This window comes from Salvelinus alpinus, chromosome 27 (genome assembly GCF_045679555.1).
Source record: "Salvelinus alpinus chromosome 27, SLU_Salpinus.1, whole genome shotgun sequence".
Taxonomy (NCBI): Eukaryota; Metazoa; Chordata; class Actinopteri; order Salmoniformes; family Salmonidae; genus Salvelinus; species Salvelinus alpinus.
This window is the reverse complement of record NC_092112.1, coordinates 29739735-29753099: the sequence shown is the minus strand read 5'-3', so window position 1 is coordinate 29753099 and position 13365 is coordinate 29739735. Positions and strand designations below refer to the sequence as shown.

Below are 13365 nucleotides of genomic sequence, written 5' to 3'. Positions count from 1 at the left end.
CTGTAGAACGAAGAGCTTTGTTAAAGAATAATAGAGGAGAGGAGAGAAGAGCAGAGGAGGTAAGAGAAGAGGAGAAGAGATGAGAGAAGAGGAGAGGAGAGGAGAGGGGCTGGACTGAAGAGGAGAATCTCAGAGCATCACAAGGACAGACACAGCAGTCAACACCCAGCAGCCAGCCCAGCCCACTACAGAATAGACACCAAGCCAACTACAGAACAGACAACACCCAGCCCACTACAGAATAGACACCAAGCCAACTACAGAACAGACAACACCCAGCCCACCACAGAATAGACACCAAGCCAACTACAGAACAGACAACACCCAGCCCACCACAGAATAGACAACACCCAGCCCACCACAGAATAGACAACACCCAGCCCACTACAGAATAGACAACACCCACCCCACTACAGAATAGACAACACCCAGCCCACCCAGCCCACTACAGAATAAACATCCAGCCCACCCAGCCCACTACAGAATAGACAACACCCATCCCACTACAGAAAAAAACACCCATCCCCACTGCAGAATAGACAACACCCATCCCCACTGCAGAATAGACAACACCCATCCCCACTGCAGAATAGACAACACCCATCCCCACTGCAGAATAGACAACACCCATCCCCACTGCAGAATAGACAACACCCATCCCCACTACAGAATAGACAACACCCATCCCCACTGCAGAATAGACAACACCCATCCCCACTACAGAACAGACAACACCCATCCCCACTGCAGAATAGACAACACCCATCCCCACTGCAGAATAGACAACACCCATCCCCACTACAGAACAGACAACACCCATCCCCACTGCAGAATAGACAACACCCATCCCCACTGCAGAACAGACAACACCCATCCCCACTGCAGAATAGACAACACCCATCCCACTGCAGAATAGACAACACCCATCCCACTGCAGAATAGACAACACCCATCCCACTGCAGAATAGACAACACCCATCCCACTGCAGAATAGACGACACCCAGCCCACTACAGAATAAACAGCCAGCCCACCCAGCCCACTACAGAATAGGCAACACCCACCCCACTACAGAAAAAAACACACAGCTCACTGCAGAATAGACAACACCCAGCCCACTACAGAATTGACAACACCCAGCCCACCCCAGCCCACTACAGAATAGACAACACCCAGCTCACTGCAGAATAGACAACACCCAGCCCACCCCATCCCACTGCAGAATAGACACCACCCATCCCACTGCAGAATAGACAACACCCATCCCACTGCAGAATAGACAACACCCATCCCACTGCAGAATAGACAACAACCAGCCAGCCCACTACAGAATATACAACAACCAGCCAGCCCACTACAGACAACAACCAGCCAGCCCACTACAGACAACAACCAGCCAGCCCACTACAGAACAGACAACAACCAGCCATCCCACTACAGAATATACAACAACCAGCCAGCCCACTACAGAATAGACAACAACCAGCCAGCCCACTACAGAATAGACAACAACCAGCCAGCCCACTACAGAATATACAACAACCAGCCAGCCCACTACAGAATATACAACAACCAGCCAGCCCACTACAGAACAGACAACAGCCAGCCAGCCCACTACAGAACAGACAACAGCCACCCAGCCCACTACAGAATAGACAACAACCAGCCAGCCCACTACAGAATAGACAACAACCAGCCAGCCCACTACAGAATAGACAACAGCCAGCCAGCCCACTACAGAAAACACAACAGCCAGCCAGCCCACTACAGAATAGACAACAACTAGCCAGCCCACTACAGAATAGACAACAGCCAGCCAGCCCACTACAGAATAGACAACAGCCAGCCAGCCCACGACAGAAAACACAACAGCCAGCCAGCCCACTACAGATAGACAACAACCAGCCAGCCCACTACAGAATAGACAACAGCCAGCCAGCCCACTACAGAATAGACAACACCCAGCCCATACAGAATAGACAATAGCCAGCCCATACAGAATAGACAATAGCCAGCCCACCCCAGCCCATACAGAATATACAACAGCCAGCCAGCCCACTACAGAATATACAACAACCAGCCAGCCCACTACAGAATAGACAACAACCAGCCAGCCCACTACAGAATAGACAACTGCCAGCCAGCCCACTACAGAATAGACAACAGCCAGCCAGCCCACTACAGAACATACAACAACCAGCCAGCCCACTACAGAATAGACAACACCCAGCCCATACAGAATAGACAATAGCCAGCCCACCCCAGCCCATACAGAATAGACAACAGCCAGTCCACCCCAGCCCATACAGAATAGACAACACCCAGCCCACTACTGAATTGACAACACCCAGCCAAAACCCAGCCCACTACAGAATAGACAACACCCATCCCACTACAGAATAAACACACAATCCACCACAGCTCACTATAGAACATACAACACACAGCCCACCCCACCCCACTACAGAATAAACACCCAGTCCACCACAGCTCACTGCAGAATATACAACACCCATCCCACTACAGAATAAACAGCCAGCCCACTACAGAATAGACAACACCCATCCCACTACAGAATAAACACCCAGTCCACCACAGCTCACTGCAGAATAGACAACACCCATCCCCACTACAGAATAAACAGCCAGCCCACTACAGAATAGACAACACCCATCCCACTACAGAATAAACAGCCAGCCCACTACAGAATAAACAACACCCATCCCACTACAGAATAAACAGCCAGCCCACTACAGAATAGACAACACCCACCCCACTACAGAATAAACAGCCAGCCCACTACAGAATAGACAACACCCATCCCACTACAGAATAAACACCCAGTCCACCACAGCTCACTGCAGAATAGACAACACCCATCCCCACTACAGAATAGACAACACCCATCCCCACTACAGAATAGACAACACCCAGCCCACTACAGAATAGACAACACCCAGCCCACTACAGAATAGACAACACCCAGCCCACAACAGAATAGACAACACCCAGCCCACCACAGAGTAGACAACACCCAGCCCACCACAGAATAGACAACACCCAGCCCACAACAGAATAGACAACACCCAGCCCACAACAGATTAGACAACACCCAGCCCACCACAGAATAGACAACACCCAGCCCACAACAGAAGAGACAACACCCAGCCCACAACAGAAGAGACAACACCCAGCCCACCACAGAATAGACAACACCCAGCCCACCACAGAATAGACAACACCCAGCCCACCACAGAATAGACAACACCCAGCCCACCACAGAATAGACAACACCCAGCCCACCACAGAATAGACAACACCCAGCCCACCACAGAATAGACAACACCCAGCCCACCACAGAATAGACAACACCCAGCCCACCACAGAATAGACAACACCCAGCCCACCACAGAATAAAGATGGTGCCGAATAAAGATGGCGCCGGAGAACAAGGCTGACGTTTTAAGTATTCCTAACTAATTTTTATTTTATTTGTTTCTTTGCTCTATTTGTAACTTATTTTTTTACTTATCTTGTACATAATGTTAATGCTACCGTCTCTTATGACTGAAAATAGCTTCTGGACATTAGAACTGCGATTTCTCACCACGGACAGGCAGAATCCTTTTTTTCCTTTAACAAGTCCGACGAGCATGACATGAATGATATACTGCTTTCCCGGGAACAGGCCCAGATCCCCGTCATTTGCATGAAGAGAAGGCGGAGAAAAATGGTCCAGAGGGCGGGCTGCCTTCCGAGAGTTCGTAGGCGATCGAATAAAGCACCACTTCCTTTCATTCTGCTAGCAAACGCAGAAGATTAAACTACCAACGGGACATTCAGAACTGTAATATCTTATGCTTCACGGAATAGTGGCTGAATGACAACATTATCAACATACAGCTGGCTGGTTATACGCTGTACCGGCAGGATAGAACAGCGGCATCTGGTAAGACAAGTGACAGTGAACTATGTATTTTGTAAATAACAGCTGGTGCACGATATCTAAGGAAGTCTCGAGGTTTTGCTCGCCTGAGGTTGAGTATCTCATGATAAGCTGTAGACAACACTATTTACCAAGAGAGTTTTCATCTGTATTTTTTGTAGCTGTCTACATACGAAGACCGCACTCAATGAGCTGTATTCCTCCATAAAAAAAACAGGAAAACGCTTACCCAGAGACAGCGATCCTAGTAGCCGGGGACTTTAATGCAGAGAAACTTAAATCTGTCTTACCAAATTTCTATCAGCATGTTAAATGTGCAACCAGAGGGTTGCACATTTAAAAAACTCTGGACCACCTTTACTCCACACACAGAGACGCATACAAAGCTCTCCCTCCAATTGGCAAATCTGACCATAATTCTATCCTCCTGATTCCTGCTTACAAGCAAAACTAAAGCAGGAAGCACCAGTGACTCAATCAATAAAAATATGGTCAGATGAAGCAAATGCTAAGCTACAGGACTGTTTTGCTAGCACAGACTGGAATATGTTCCGGGATTCCTCCGATGGCATTGAGGATTACACCACATCAGTCATTGGCTTCCTCAATAACTGCATCGATGACCGTACGTACATACCCCAACCAGAAGCCATGGATTACAGGCAACATCCGCACTGAGCTAAAAGCTAGAGCTGCTGCTTTCAAGGAGCGGGACTAACCCGGAAGCTTATAAGAAATCCCGCTATGCCCTCCGATGAACCATCAAACAGGCAAAGCGTCAATACAGGACTAAGATCGAATCATACTTCACTGGCTCTGACGCTCGTCGGATGTGGCAGGGCTTGCAAACTATTACAGACTACAAAGGGAAGCACAGCCGAGAGCTGCCCAGTGACACAAGCCTACCAGACAAGCAAAACTACTTATATGCTCGCTTCGAGGCAAATAACACTGAAACATGCATGAGAGCACCAGCTGTTCCGGAAGACTGTGTGATCACGCTCTCCGCAGCCAATGTGAGTAAGACCTTTAAACAGGTCAACATTCACAAGGCCAGATTACCAGGACGGGTACTGCGAGCATGCGCTGACCAACTGGCAAGTGTCTTCACTGACATTTTTCAACCTCTCCCTGTCGAGTCTGTAATACCAACATGTTTCAAGCAGACCACCATAGTCCCTGTGCCCAAGAACACTAAGGTAACCTGCCTAAATGACTACCGACCCATAGCACTCACGTCTGTAGCCATGAAGTGCTTTGAAAGGCTGGTCATGGCTCACATCAACACCATTATCCCAGAAACCCTAGACCCACTCCAATTTGCATACCGCCACAACAGATCCACAGATGATGCAATCTCTATTGCACTGCACACAGCCCTTTCACCACCTTGACAAAATGAACACCTATTTGAGTATGCTAATCATTGATTACAGCTCAGCGTTCAACACCATAGTGCCCTCAAAGCTCATCAGTAAGCTAAGGACCCTGGGACTAAACACCTCCCTCTGCAACTGGATCCTGGACTTCCTGGCGGGCTGCCCCAGGTGGTAGGGTTAGGTAACAACACATCCGCCACATTGATCCTCAACACAGGGGCCCCTCAGGGGTGCGTGCTCAGTCCCCTCCTGTACTCCCTGTTCACTCATGACTGCACGGGCAGGCACAACTCCAACACCATCATTAAGTTTGCCGATGACACAACAGTGGTAGGCCTGATCACTGACAACGACGAGACAGCCTATAGGGAGGAGGTCAGAGACCTGGCCATGTGGTGCCAGGACAACAATCTCTCCCTCAACGTGATCAAGACAAAGGAGATGATTGTGGACTACAGGAAAAAGAGGACCAAGCACGCCCCCATTCTCATCGACGGGGCTGTAGTGGAGCCGGTTGAGAGCTTCAAGTTCCTTGGTGTCCACATCACCAACAAACTAACATGGTTCAAGCACACCAAGACAGCCGTGAAGAGGGCACGACAAAACCTATTCCCCCTCACGAGACTGAAAAGTTTTGGCATGGGTTTTCAGATCCTCAAAAGGTTCTACAGCTGCACCATCGAGAGCATCCTGACTGGTTGCATCACTGCCTGGTATGGCAACTGCTCGGCCTACTACCGCAACGCACTACAGAGGGTAATGCGAATGGCCCAGTACATCACTGGGGCCAAGCTCTCTGCCTCTATATCAGGCGGTGTCAGAGGAAGGCCCTAAAAATTGTCATAGACTGTTCTCTCTGATACCGCACGGCAAGCGGAACCGGAACGCCAAGTCTAGGTCCAAGAGGTTTCTAAACAGCTTCTACCCCCAAGCCATAAGAATCCTGAACATCTAATTAAATGGACATGCAGACTATTTGCATTGCCCCCCCCCCCCCCTTTTTTACACCGTTGCTACTAGAGGTCGACCGATTATGATTTTTTAACGCCGATACCGATACCGATTATTGGAGGACCAAAAAAAGCCGATACCGATTAATCGTCCGTTTTTTTAAATGTATTTGTAATAATGACAATTACAACAATACTGAATGAACACTTATTTTAACTTAATATAATACATCAATAAAATACATTTAGCCTCAAATAAATAATGAAACATGTTCAATTTGGTTTAAATAATGCAAAAACAAAGTGTTGGAGAAGAAAATAAAAGTGCAATATGTGCCATGTATGAAAGCTAACGTTTAAGTTCCTTGCTCAGAACATGAGAACATATGAAAGCTGGTGGTTCCTTTTAACATGAGTCTTCAATATTCCCAGGTAAGAAGTTTTAGGTTGTAGTTATTATAGGAATTATAGGACTATTTCTCTCTATACGATTTGTATTTCATATACCTTTGACTATTGGATGTTCATATAGGCACTTTAATATTGCCAGTGTAACAGTATATCTTCCATCCCTCTCCTCGCCTCTACCTGGGCTCGAACCAGGAACACATCGACAACAGCCACCCTCGAAGCAGCGTTACCCATGCAGAGCAAGGGGAACAACTACTCCAAGTCTCAGAGCGAGTGACGTTTGAAACGCTATTAGCGCGCACCCCGCTAACTAGCTAGCCATTTCACATCGGTTACACCAGCCTAATCTCGGGAGTTGATAGGCTTGAATTCATAAACAGCAGAGCTGCTGGCAAAACGCACGAAAGTGCTGTTTGAATGAATGCTTACGAGCCTGCTGGTGCCCACCATCGCTCAGTCAGACTGCTCTATCAAATCATAGACTTAATTATAACATAATAACACACAGAAATATGAGCCTTAGGTCATTAATATGGTCGAATCCGGAAACTATCATTTCGAAAACAAAACATTTATTCTTTCAGTGAAATACGGAACCGTTCCGTATTTTATCTAACGGGTGGCATCCAGTCTAAATATTCCTGTTACATTGCACAACCTTCAATGTTATGTCATAATTACGTAAAATTCTGGTAAATTAGTTCGCAATGAGCAAGGCGGCCCAAACTGTTGCATATACCCTGACTCTGCGTGCAATGAACGCAAGAGAAGTGACACAATTTCACCTGGTTAATATTGCCTGCTAACCTGGATTTCTTTTAGCTAAATCTGCAGGTTTAAAAATATATACTTCTGTGTATTGATTTTAAGAAAGGCATTGATGTTTATGGTTAGGTACACATTGGAGCAATGACAGTGCTTTTTCGTGAATGCGCACTGCATCGATTATATGCAACGCAGGACACGCTAGATAAACTAGTAATATCATCAACCATGTGTAGTTATAACTAGTGATTATGATTGATTGATTGATTGTTTTTTATAAGATAAGTTTAATGCTAGCTAGCAACTTACCTTGGCTTCTTACTGCATTCGCGTAACAGGCGGGCTCCTCGTGAGGCAGGTGGTTAGAGCATTGGACTAGTTAACCGTAAGGTTGCAAGATTGAATCCCTGAGCTGACAAGGTAAAAATATGTCTTTCTGGCCTTGAACAAGGCAGTTAACCCACCGTTCCTAGGCCATCATTGAAAATAAGAATGTGTTCTTAACTGACTTGCCTAGTTAAGTAAAGGTGTAAAAATAATTTTTTAAATATGCAAAATCTGCGTCCAAAATTACCGATTTTCGATTGTTATGAAAACTTGAAATCGGCCCTAATTAATCGGCCATTCCGATTAATCGGTCGACCTCTAGTTGCTACTCTCTGTTGTTATCAACTGTGCATAGTCAACTCTACCTACATGTACATATTACCGCAACTAACCGGTGTCCCCGCACATTGACTCTGTACCGGTACCCCCCTGTATATAGTCTCGCTATTGTTATTTTACTGCTGCTCTTTAATTACTTGTAACTTTTATTTCTTATTCAAGTAAGTAAGCATTTCACTGTAAGGTCTCCACCTATTGTATCCGGCGCATGTGACTAATAAAATTTGATTTGAATTGAATAGACAACACCTAGCCCACCACAGAATAGACAACACCTAGCCCACCACAGAATAAACAACACCCAGCCCACTACAGAATAGACAACACCCAGCCCACCACAGCCCATACAGAACCGACAACAGCCAGCCAACAGCTACAGAGGAAAGATAGTAGGAGATACGACCAGTAATGACAATGACAAGGCCCTTGGTCTGACCACTCATAGCTTTCCTTGTTTCAACAACCTCACTGAATATTTCACTTCTCCGAAAACAGGTGGTTCCCTTCCATGCAGTATTGTAGTCCATTAGAATTACCTTGTATTTGATATTAAGAAACTGGGTGGGTCTAGAGACTCTAAAATGTATTTCCTTCAAAAGCAAAGGTTTCTTGGAGAGTGGGCTAAACCTCTAATTGATAAAGCCAGATGACAGTGACAGAGTGATAGAGTAGAGTGCTGCCCTGGAGTATTCTGTCTCCCTGTCTGACTGCTGCTTTCCTTCGCCTGAGAGGAAGATCCCAAGGAGGAATACAATATTCATACATACCCCATCATATACCTTCATCGCCATGGAGACTTGTTCATCTCTATCTTCAACTTGCATCTCCTGCAAAGTCTTTGTCTATAAAGTGAAGTTCATTCCAGCCTTTCTATCTCAGCTTTACATTTCTGTGTGTATGAGAAGGATCGCTCTGCGCTGAAAGCACCTGCTGAGCAGAGCTCTGGATAACTGAAGGATCGCTCTGCGCTGAAAGCACCTGCTGAGCAGAGCTCTGGATAACTGAAGGATCGCTCTGCGCTGAAAGCACCTGCTGAGCAGAGCTCTGGATAACTGAAGGATCGCTCTGCGCTGAAAGCACCTGCTGAGCAGAGCTCTGGATAACTGAAGGATCGCTCTGCGCTGAAAGCACCTGCTGAGCAGACCTCTGGATAACTGAAGGATCGCTCTGCGCTGAAAGCACCTGCTGAGCAAACCTCTGGATAACTGAAGGATCGCTCTGCGCTGAAAGCACCTGCTGATCTGAGCTCTGGATAACTGAAGGATCGCTCTGCGCTGAAAGCACCTGCTGAGCAGAGCTCTGGATAACTGAAGGATCGCTCTGCGCTGAAAGCACCTGCTGAGCAGAGCTCTGGATAACTGCATAGAGTGCATTACCTCCTGATCCAGTCTTTTTAACGGCACTGCTAACACATCTATGGGTTCATCTACTGAACCATTCATCCACAACAGAGGAGATTTTCCAAGCTATTCAGGGACACATCACGTTCTCACTGTAGCTTTTATTCACCATTTAACCAATTAGATTTAATACGTTCATAAACCACTGTGGGAATAAAAATCCAGTCTTCACAAATCAATGTTATTTGGCAGCGCACATTCGTCCCATTAAACAAACCCAATATCTACAAATCTCCGAGCGGCGCCACTCGATGAGCAGGCAGTGGATGGAGGGAGGGCATTAGCAGGCTTCCAGAGATCTGTTAGAGTTACTCTCCACTCTTTGTACACAAACTCTGACTGCTGATGACATTTTCTGAGGCGCTGGCTGAATAAACATTTCTATAACATGGATAGACTATGTCGGTTGCGTCTGGATTTGAGGTGAATAATTGAATATGTTGTGACAGAGGGACACTGCTCCCAAGGGGGCGACATGGTAAGACATGGGACATGAGGACATATCAGGGGGTGGAAAAGACTCTCTTCCTCAATAATTAACATCTCACAGGAGGCGACAGGCAGAGAAGTGGGTGTCTAAGAACAGGCCCAAAATAACTCTGTCAGATTGGGGGGTGGTGCTGAACACATAGACCTTGGCCTGCAGTCCCTCTTTAAATGTCACTGTTGTTCTCTTAGAAGAGCCCCCTCACACTCCTTTGGTCTGTCAGGATAGACAATGTACTTCATTGTTCTCAATTACTACGGTGTAGAAGCCACTTCAAGTGGTGATTACGCACACGCACAGACTCACATTAACAAACGCATACACACATATAAATGTACGTAAGCATGCACGCACACACACAGACAAGCGTGCACACACAAGAAAACACGCACACACACACCAGATACCAAAGGATAAAAGGTTTCCCATCATGTCAAATCACATCACACATACCCGTAATGCAGGCATAACAGAAATCCCCTGGCCATTTTACTGTGTCCATTCCAACAGGGGCGTGGGTTACATCATTAGGCTTTGGGTTGCTGAGATGATTGGTACTATGATAAAAACCAAGTATCAAGCCTATCTCCTCTGTCGGAGATGGGCTGGGGATTACCAGAAGGCATCTGTCTCATGCATGTGGATCCACCTCTCCGTGTCTGTGTTCCCTGAGCGACGCTGCAGCTGCTGCACTGAGTCAGCCCCAGATCCTATTACAGCCTCTGCCTGCCCTCTGCCAGCTGAGAGGAGACCAAACCAGGCCAGGAGGATGGGAAAAGAGGGCTCTCATCTCACCAGAGAGCAACAGGGCACTGCGTATGTATGTGTATGTGTATGTGTATGTGTATGTGTGTGTGTGTGTGTGTGTGTGTGTGTGTGTGTGTGTGTGTGTGTGTGTGTGTGTGTGTGTGTGTGTGTGTGTGTGTGTGTGTGTGTGTGTGTGTGTGTGTGTGTGTGTGTGTGTGTTAAAAAAAATCTAGTTTGGTTTTAAATAAAGTATCAGTGAGAGTGGGTGAAAGATGACTCTCTGGAGTTTCTCTCCGAGCCTCCATCTTGTCAGAGAAACTCTCCCTTGACAGCACTTCCAGTCCAGTTACTCTGTCTATCTCTGTGTGACATGCTCAGTCAACAGCAAACTTAAGCATAGCCCAGAGGAATTATGGGAGGTGACCTAAGAGTCCATGCATAAATCACAGGATGCCTTCTGCACAGAATTGAGGTAGAAGTTGCCCTTCAACACAGATCTAGGATTACACTAGCCCCATTCCTAACCTTAACCAATAGAGGATGAGACAAGATCTGACTCTGTATCAGTGGTTCGTGAGGAGGGGCAACATCTTCCAACTCCACTCAACAGTGCACATATCCCAGCAGTATCTTTGTTAGGGCAGGGTCTTCCTGAATCCTCCCAGTGTGCTGGTGAGTGATAATAGGAGTGAACACTTTCCTTCTATAAGAGACACTATTCTGGCCTGGCTGGGGCTTTCAGAAAACAAGTACTTCTCCCTGTGATTATGCTGCTGTGCTGTCAGAATGGACCATCAACCCAGTGTACACTCACGCGTAGGCTACATACCATAGGCATGCACATTGCACACATTCACTCCCTCGCCTACACACTCACACACTGAAGCCAGTGTGCTTAAAAGTTAACTCCGTACTCCAAATTCACCCAGATTAGCTAATGTCAGTATCTGATCTAGTCCTGCTTCTTAGTCCTCAGTTTCCTCTAACTGGAGCTGACAAGAGTGTGATAGACTGAACTCTACATGAACTGGGATCCTTAGCCGGGAAGCAAGACAGGGAAAGAGGGTTGATAAAAGAAGAGAACTGCAATAGTCTACAGAAAACATGTAAGACTCTGTTAACGCCTTAGAGTTCAGCAACTTCAGAAAGTGTGCCAGCCCTCATTAATACAAAAACAAGATGGAAAACATTCCAGCCAATTCATCTCTCTCTAACATAATAGCATCTAGCCAAGTAATCAAGATGGGGCATTGAGAGCTTTTATAGTTGATCAACAGTTGATTTCTATGAATTATACATCTCACTCATACATATCCAATCTGATCTGTATTATACAGTGGGGCAAAAAAGTATTTAGTCAGCCACCAATTGTGCAAGTTCTCCCACTTAAAAAGATGAGAGAGGCCTGTAATTTTCATCATAGGTACACTTCAACTATGACAGACAAAATGAGAAAAAAAATCCAGAAAATCACATTGTAGGATTTTTAATGAATTTATTTGCATATTATGGTGGAAAATAAGTATTTGGTCACCTACAAACAAGCAAGATTTCTGGCTCTCACAGACCTGTAACTTCTTCTTTAAGAGGCTCCTCTGTCCTCCACTCGTTACCTGTATTAATGGCACCTGTTTGAACTTGTTATCAGTATAAAAGACACCTGTCCACAACCTCAAACAGTCACACTCCAAACTCCACTATGGCCAAGACCAAAGAGCTGTCAAAAGACACCAGAAACAAAATTGTAGACCTGCACCAGGCTGGGAAGACTGAATCTGCAATAGGTAAGCAGCTTGGTTTGAAGAAATCAACTGTGGGAGCAATTATTAGGAAATGGAAGACATACAAGACCACTGATAATCTCCCTCGATCTGGGGCTCCACGCAAGATCTCACCCCGTGGGGTCAAAATGATCACAAGAACGGTGAGCAAAAATCCCAGAACCACACGGGGGGACCTAGTGAATGACCTGCAGAGAGCTGGGACCAAAGTAACAAAGCCTACCATCAGTAACACACTACGCCGCCAGGGACTCAAATCCTGCAGTGCCAGACGTGTCCCCCTGCTTAAGCCAGTACATGTCCAGGCCTGTCTGAAGTTTGCTAGAGAGCATTTGGATGATCCAGAAGAAGATTGGGACAATGTCATATGGTCAGATGAAACCAAAATAGAACTTTTTGATAACTCAACTCGTCGTGTTTGGAGGACAAAGAATGCTGAGTTGCATCCAAAGAACACCATACCTACTGTGAAGCATGGGGGTGGAAACATCATGCTTTGGGGCTGTTTTTCTGCAAAGGGACCAGGACGACTGATCCGTGTAAAGGAAAGAATGAATGGGGCCATGTATCGTGAGATTTTGAGTGAAAACCTCCTTCCATCAGCAAGGGCATTGAAGATGAAACGTGGCTGGGTCTTTCAGCATGACAATGATCCCAAACACACCGCCCGGGCAACGAAGGAGTGGCTTCGCAAGAAGCATTTCAAGGTCCTGGAGTGGCCTAGCCAGTCTCCAGATCTCAACCCCATAGAAAATCTTTGGAGGGAGTTGAAAGTCCGTGTTGCCCAGCAACAGCCCCAAAACATCACTGCTCTAGAGGAGATTTGCATGGAGG

At 46.4% G+C, this 13365-nt stretch overlaps 1 protein-coding gene across 2 annotated transcripts in view; it reads right to left on the bottom strand.

The window, feature by feature from the left end:
- Window positions 1-13365, bottom strand: part of vash2 (vasohibin 2) — a 49932-nt gene that overhangs the window by 10211 nt on the left and 26356 nt on the right. The window lies entirely within an intron of this gene.